Raw genomic sequence first — 6,984 nt, 5'->3', positions numbered from 1 at the left:
GATATCTTTTCCCGTAAAAACCAAGCCTCGTTCTCAAGTGCGACCTACAAACAGTAAATACAATTTGCTAGCAGATGACATATTCACTCTATAGTCTCTGTCAACTGGAGTTTTTAAACAGAGGTTTCTACTGAAACAACTTTTTTGTACTTTTATTAGCTTTCCATGTTACAAAATATATTCACTGGATATTAATGCTTTTCACCTGGATAATAAGGTTTATTCATTTCATGATGAGGATCATCTTTTTTTAAATTGTCCCAACTGTATGCATACCTGACAAGGACGACATTGGCTACCATTATGTTACGATGTCTTACATTTTTCTCAGGTGGAATGCCATTATTTTTTCTTTTGTTTCTATTTTTTCTGACTTGTTGGATGGCATAAATGCACATATATTCACAAGATGCAAAATTCTACTAGCGTTTAAACTTCTATATAATATTAATGCATACACAAGCCTTATTGGTATAAATGTACTCTTGATATTTTCCACTTGAAAATTCATTAGTTATTGAGGTGCCAGAATTCCAATATGTTCATACCTTTCTTGACAAATCTCCAGTGGTGTCACTTGGAAGTCGCATCATGATAAATAGTTAGTAAGAGACTGGTATTCCAAGTGAGTTCCAAGAAAATAACAGTTGAAACACACAATTTAGCCAAGGTATAATCCAAAAGTAATCGTCCACCACAACAGTAAAAGAAGTATACTGCTACAGCAGACGATAGGTTTGAGCCAATCATTTTACTGATAGAGGTCACGTGACTAAAATCTTGACAACTTCCGGTGGTGTGAAGGGTTACTTTCCCTAATTAAAACTAACAAACCAATACATATTTGAGATTTAAGTTCTGATTTATTTAAGCGCAAATGTCTGTTCAGTGTGATAACACTGACAAACTATGTCCAGACAGCTTAAGACAGAAAGAACCAAATGTCAAACACCACAACCTGTAAACCATCAGTTTAGACCCCTGACACACAAATTAGTCCCTCAATGACATATCAGTCAACTCAAATTTAAACAAACGGTGTTAAACTGCCCTAAAGTAACATATCTGTCACTAGAATGTGATGCTATCAGTAAGATGCCAGATTTATTTATGTTTCTGGCCGCTCTGTGTGGGACTTCTTGGTCACTTCGAGGGGGAAACTGGGGACTGTCTTTTATCCAATTAAAAACATGTTTACATTTGTAGCTCCTCCTGTTTTAAGTTGGATATAGTAAGCTTAGTGATCAGTGATTGCAGGAAACATAGGAATTGGCCCCTCCTCCCTTTAAGATAGATGGAACCCATATTTTTGTGAATGACTTCTACCCTGTGAGAGAATATTTTGAGGTCACGTGACTTCAATAAACATGTTCTCACAGCCTCTACAGTGCATGGATGGGTTATATTTAGGTATTATTTTGGTAAATTGACATATGTGGAAATGGGAAATATATGAAAACATTACATGTACATATAGGATTTGTAATAAAAGGTTTATATGAGGTAGGTGTAGAGCCCAGGATTTTTCACTTCCTGTGACAGGGGCTGTGACGTCACTATGGGGCCTTTAGCATTGAATCTATTTATAACCTGTGTGAAAGCGAGGCTTGGTTTTCATCTATAAGCGGTAACATAGCCTGAGCTCGCACACTGCTGTATCTTTGGCTGATGTATATAACGCGTATTTGTTCATGCCTACCTTTTAGATTGATATTGTTGATTAATTGGGTAATAATATTATTAGATCCTGAAAACAAAGCAAAGCGCTTTCCTTGTCCAATATGTTTGACGCGATTTTGATATAAAAATGTTCAAGATGAAATTCATTGAATGTGATTTAAAAAAGGGACGATTTCTAAAAAAAAAATTGCGTTGTATCCTCTATATCGCCAGGGCTCGCCAGGCAAACCTACTATTACCACTGGATCCATTCCCGTGATTCTCAAATTACTCGCTATGTATAGTGTTCGGATATCAGCATATATAATCTGATACAAAGAAAAGCGTTACTGTATGTGAGTGGCGGGGGGGGCTGTGTGTTACTCTGTGTGACGGGCAGGCTGTTTTTGAGTGTGTATGTGTGTGTGTGTGTGTGTGTGTGTGGATGGGTGGAGTGTTACTATGTGGGTGGGGTTGTACTTGGTGTGTGTGCGTGCGTGCGTGCGTGCGTGCGTGCGTGCGTGTGTGTGTGTGTTTACTGCTAATTCAGATGTCAAGCGTTCCCGTTGTATGAAAACTGCGAGATCTTTCATTTGCGTGTTAGTCACTCTTTAATTCAAAGTGAAAGACATTTTAACTGAAACTCTGTTGCTACCATGTTAAAACATTTGTTGTTTCTCGAGACTTTTTGTACGATGGGCACAATTGAAAATAGTTAAGGGTCTATCGCAGTAATCAGATATCTTACATAGTCTGCTTCTGCTTCCTTCTGCGTGAACAGAGAGTAACAGAATCACACAATGTCACGTGCCGAAACTAATGGCGAGAACGTGTAACCCACAACGCACGGAGACGGTCACTGCTGTCAAGCGTCGTGATATATTGATTATTTCAAATGCTCTTATCATATTTCCTAAAACAAGCTATTCAAAGTCAAATACAATGGCTTATGGTAGGAAACTACTTTATATTACCTGATTCAACTTGTCATGCAACAAGCTTTCTGTCTTAAGCTGTCTGGACATAGTTTGTCAGTGTTATCACACTGAACAGTCATTTGCGCTTAAATAAATCAGAACTTAAATCTCGAAGTATTGCAGGCAGGCTCGAAAGTGTAATTGTCATGTGAAATATGTAATCTCTGTTTCCTCCTCTGTGTTGATCATCCGGGTTAGAACTGATCTTTAGCAACCATTCGTGTCCCCCCTCTATATACATTTAGACACTTTGCGTGTATGACATAATATATCCGTAAAGAAAAAAAAATCACACCCCTCTATATACATTTAGACACTTGTCATACACGCGATCATCGAGTTCCTGTGCATTAAGCTGACAAGCCGTGATATAACTGGAATACTGTTAAAAGCGGCGTGAAACACAACTAATACACTTTAACGCTGCTTCATCAGTAATACAGCAAGACAATATCTCCTCCGAGAAGGGGGCACGGGTGGCCAAGTCGTCTAAGGCGCCGCAATTCGCTGTGCACATGCCGAGACCTATGATTGTGGGTTCGAATCCCGGTTCGCCCCAATTATGTTTCTAGGTTTGTCAGCACAAAACCCGTGCTCGTGGGTTTCACCGAAGTGGTGAACGTCTAGGACCTGCATCACAACGGGCTTTCCTCCCACATCAAGCTGATACGACGTGATATAACTGGAATACTGTTAAAAGCGGCACCATCCTTGCCAATCCATGTGGTTTGACGTAATGAACTGCACTTTGACGATTTAAAACACTTAGCTCCTGCTTTCTAACCGCAAAATCGTAGTGATACATTATAATTATTAAAATGTTCATTTTTCAAAATTCATAATACATTATAATAAATTTCATCTCAAATGTTCAATTCACTCCTTATCCCAGCCTGAGGAGAAATCTTAGCTCGTTCTGCCTGTTCCACCTTCCTGACTACCTCCACAAATCGGTAGATGTCGGGATGTCGGTGAGGGAGACCTCGGTTGAGTCGGTTATGAAAGCCTTCCAGGTTGTTGTTCGTCCTGGGACCTGTTGTACCGTGATGGTTCCACAGTGGTAGGGGGAATCGTGTTCCGTGGTCGACCCAGGTAGAGACGATGTAGTCGTTGAAGGCGACAGCTCTTGGTACATCTGGTGTGTTGTCCATTGCGTCAACCCACGTGTCCTGGATCTTGTTCTGGGGGAGTAGGGGTACGCCAGCTGCTCTTCGTATCCACTTGCAGACTTCAGGATCTTCTCGATACGCGACAGCTAGTCCCAGATCCTGGACCTTCCTCCATATCGCCTGGCAGTAATAGAAAGAAACATCCCTTCACATCGGCAGTAGGAAACACGACTTGGACAGCACGAATAGCAGCCATCTCAAAGTCTCTCTGGATGCTTGACGGGGCAAGTGGTCTGTTTAGTCTCTGTTGAACTTCATCCTTGAGTAGCCTGAAGAGTCTTGAGTAGGTGTCTGTCTGACGGTCGGGGAGTAAGGCGAAGATGAGGGGATAGGTCTCCGAGTCTTGCATGGATGATGTACACTTGATTCCACAGTCCAGGGCAGGTAGTGAACGTTCCATCCATGTATAGAATCTCAGATGACTGCAAGGCCTCGAGACTCTCTAGACTGCCAAACGCCAGAAATATTGTCATCATCACCGTCAGCAAACAGGAGGAAGGGTCGTCCATCTTCTGGCTACGTCAAGGAATCCTGAAGATCCACCTCCGATCTTGTCTGTGGCACAACAGGAATCGTCTTCTGTCTGTGCCGGTGTCCCGGTATAAACTCTCCCCCGTACAAATTCTCCCCCCGGAGATTTTATACCGGTACAGATTCTCCCCCGGAGAATCTGTTCTGAAATAAAATCTCCCCCGGGCGGATATGTTTCGCGCCCCCCTCAGTATAAAGTCTCCCCCCTGATTATTCGGTTTGTTGCAATGTCTTTAAGTACTATATTCTTTAAGTAGTTATCTTTAATGTAAGGAGGGTTACTTTAAAAAATAGATTATGAAATATGGTCATAATGAATTGATATTTCAGCATATTTTATTTGGTAACTGTACCTTCCATCCTAAAATAATTATAAGACATAATCATACCAAACAAATTTGAATGAAATGACTTAATGTAACAAAAACATGTACGGTTACTGTTGTAACAGAATTCAGAAATCTTATTTATCCTCGCAAACATTCGGTTTTAACACTAACTACGTAAAAACTGTCAATATATCCACGCGCGCCTCCAGGTCAGGCTGTCCGTTATACTCGGATTTTTTTTATCTAAAATATATTCCTTAATACAGGCTACGATATGAAAAGGGTATCAGTGTAATATCAGTGGCTAGAATATCATGGTGCAAGCAGGTTTCGGTTAAACATACAACATCATAAATATCTAATTCAGCACTGATAAAATCTACTTTATATAATATATAATCTTTAAATCTGGACTATGCAAAGGTCCTGGATTCGGATGGATATCACCGCAGCAGAAGAGAAAAAGTAAAACTAAGAATGATAATCGGAAATTATATAAGCAAAGTAACCCAAAATATAGAGAAATGTGTATCATCTTCCCGAAGTGATTAGCATGTAGAATAGATTCAAAAACACCCACCACCAGCCTGTATTGAACAACATCAACCGGCATCGACAAAGCAAAGTGATCATGTAATTGTTACAATCGGGCTGGCGGTGAATCTGAGAAGGGATTCATACGTTATATACAACTTTAAACAAATATGATTATGAAAAACGAAAGGAAAGGTGCCTGGAGGAATATGAAAATGTGTAATGTTAAAGCACGAAGACACGATAAACTGTACCAATTACAATGTTCCCCGTTATGCATGCTTTACCTGGGTTACATACGGGTGATCTAAGTTAGAAATATATGACTGATATAAATTCTTTAACACACGTTAATATCGAATATGCTTGGATTATCTTTTTTTTTCAAATGTGCTCCATTCAAGAAAAGTTATATAGAATTATATATTTACTCTCCCCCATGTATTTTGCTCTTTTATGTAAAAGCTTTTTCACCTTACACATTTTAATTACAGATTCCTTTGTTTTGATTTTAATTCAAACAAACCAGGCTTTTGAAATGCTATACAAAAACTATGCTTAAAAGTTTACAGAGTTTGTTGTCTCTAATACAGTTTTTGTTGTCTGTATACATTTTTTTAATATAGCAGTATGAGTCTACATGTGAACACAATCGATGGTTGAAATGTTAATCTAAGAACAAAACATGAACTAATTCTCAAGAACTCTGATGTATAAAGTTACCTTCATCTTTGATTGACTGATGTATTTTCAATCTTTATTCAGCACTGAAGAGGCCACAGGCCTCTAGTACGAGTTTATGAATAATCAGCGTTGATTTTGACTCCATAAACTGTCATAAAGTATTCATAAAGTATCAGGGGTCATTTAAACTTGCAAAATGATTGACATACCCCTTTATAGAGCAAGGATTGGGCTGTTTTCCAACCCGATTGACTGATATTACAACATTCACATGGTTTAGAATGGTACAATGAATGGTAAAGCATGCAAATTACACTAATACGCGATATTTCATAAGTAAACATCATATCTCCGTTAAAACATAAAACCAATATTTATGAGTCTACATATTGATATAAGACTTTATCACTGTATCCAATTCCAAAATTTTAGATATAAACTTTCGGACAGTTCAGTTCAAAATTCTTCAACCTTTAATACATCACAGGATTTGTAGCTAGACGACGGGAATCTACAGTCTTGACTGTGTGTTTTCTTTGATGAGAATGTTTCTCCCCGACTTTACTTACTTACTTACTTACTTACTTTGGAGATTTAACGTGCGCTTTCCGACTGATGCGTATTTCGCACACGGGCCCGGTCAGGCCATTTAATGTGTTTCCGAAAAGGGCGAAAGTGGTGTGTGCAACACAAGAGGGGGCTTTAGGGGTTGCTTATATAGAATTTGGGAATTTTGAGATTTGGAATAGATGCCGATGGGGTAGGGGAGGAGAACTAAGGGAGCTGGGTATGGTGGATGTTTGTGTGTTTATGTAATTTTGATTTAGTGGATTATAGTGTTTTTAGATGCGTTTTATTAGTTCCGTTTTTATTAAGAATACGCCTAAGGCCTTGAAGTTTTCTAGTTTATTTTGTGGGTTTAGTATTGCTTCTAGAGGGGGAGCCTTGTTTAGATTGAGGGTGGTTTGTAATGCGGTTCGATGTGTCAGGTAGTGTGTGCAGTAGATGAGTGCGTGTTCTGGGGTTTCTAGTTGTTTGCAGTGTGGGCAGTTACCTGTAGTATGTTTTTTTATTTTTTTTAGGTGGTTATTTAGGTTGGTG

At 39.1% G+C, this 6,984-nt stretch overlaps 1 long non-coding RNA gene across 1 annotated transcript; it reads left to right on the top strand.

Annotated features, from left to right (window-relative positions):
* The first annotated feature begins 668 nt into the window (after positions 1-668).
* LOC124128505 lies at positions 669-6,662 on the top strand. Its single transcript, XR_006860181.2, has 3 exons — positions 669-1,655; positions 2,487-2,489; positions 6,653-6,662. It is a non-coding gene; the product is annotated as an uncharacterized LOC124128505 (long non-coding RNA).
* Positions 6,663-6,984: the final 322 nt, after the last annotated feature.

The sequence above is a fragment of the Haliotis rufescens genome, unplaced genomic scaffold (genome assembly GCF_023055435.1).
Source record: "Haliotis rufescens isolate VD_foot unplaced genomic scaffold, xgHalRufe1.0.p SCAF_10, whole genome shotgun sequence".
Taxonomy (NCBI): Eukaryota; Metazoa; Mollusca; class Gastropoda; order Lepetellida; family Haliotidae; genus Haliotis; species Haliotis rufescens.
This window is presented reverse-complemented; position numbering and strand designations above follow the sequence as displayed.